Below are 1,111 nucleotides of genomic sequence, written 5' to 3'. Positions count from 1 at the left end.
TTTTATTCCTTACATGATACACTAACTTGGGGTTTGAAGGGAAATTCTCGAAAGAATGACTATCCCCACAGTATACGTAAGAAACATCATCATATTGACTTGGTGATTGAGCTACAAAATTATTCAAACAATTAGTGGTAAATTGTTTTAACATTGAGGAAATAAAAGATACCTGAGTAGAGAGTGAACTCAACTCGTCCACTTCATGCACTCCAACTACTCGTCTTTTTGAAACTGCTCGATTTGTCGACAATTGGTAATTATTGCTAACGATCCTTTCAGTGATCTTGTAAGCCTCGTTATAAGACTTAGAAAAAATTGCACCATTTGTAGAAGCATCTACCATTAATCTTGTATATGTGTTGAGATCATTATAAAATGTCTCCAATTGGATACAATGAGGAATCCCATGATGAGGACACTTATGAAGCAATTCCTTGAATCTTTCCCATGCCTCAGATAAGGACATGCCATCCAATTATTGGAAAGTAATTATCTCTTGTCGCAACTTTGCGTTCTTGCTCGGTAGAAAATACTTTACCAAAAACCTTTTTGCTAATTCTTACCATGTAGATATTGAACTTGGTGGCAATGAATTCAGTCATGCTCGTGCTCAATCTCACAACGAGTATGAAAATAGCTTCAACCTTAATGCATCTTCAATCACACTAGCTAAATTAAACAAATCACTCACCTCTATGAATAATTGAAGGTGTAGATGTGGATCTTCCGTGGGCATACCACTTAATTGACCCATCATATGGAGGATTTGAAACATCACTAGTTTCAATTCGAATTAAAGTTCCTCGATATCTGCCCTCTTGATTCCCGAATTTAATTCATTGAAGAGTGGCACAGCATATTGTCTTATGGCATGATCCCTATAATCTGCAATAAGGATTGGGTTGTGCACATCAGGGTGTACAGGTAATAGATCGATGATTCGATCTATGCTCATAAAAACCTGATAAATAAATAACTAATAACAAATAAAGAATAAAGAATAAATTAGTAATTTTAGAAATTAAATAAAAACCAAACTGCAAAAATAATTTCATAAAGAATGATTAAGGCAACAATCCCTGGCAACGGTGCCAAAAACTTGTAACAT

At 34.8% G+C, this 1,111-nt stretch overlaps 1 non-coding gene across 1 annotated transcript; it reads left to right on the top strand.

The window, feature by feature from the left end:
* Positions 1–404: 404 nt before the first annotated feature.
* LOC121224776 (small nucleolar RNA R71) lies at positions 405–511 on the top strand. Its single transcript, XR_005922521.1, has one exon. It is a non-coding gene; the product is annotated as a small nucleolar RNA R71 (small nucleolar RNA).
* The last annotated feature ends 600 nt before the right edge of the window (positions 512–1,111 follow it).

This window comes from Gossypium hirsutum, chromosome D12, assembly GCF_007990345.1.
Source record: "Gossypium hirsutum isolate 1008001.06 chromosome D12, Gossypium_hirsutum_v2.1, whole genome shotgun sequence".
Lineage (NCBI taxonomy): Eukaryota > Viridiplantae > Streptophyta > Magnoliopsida > Malvales > Malvaceae > Gossypium > Gossypium hirsutum.
The sequence above is the reverse complement of the archived record's forward strand: the minus strand, read 5'-3'. Positions and strand labels throughout refer to the sequence as shown.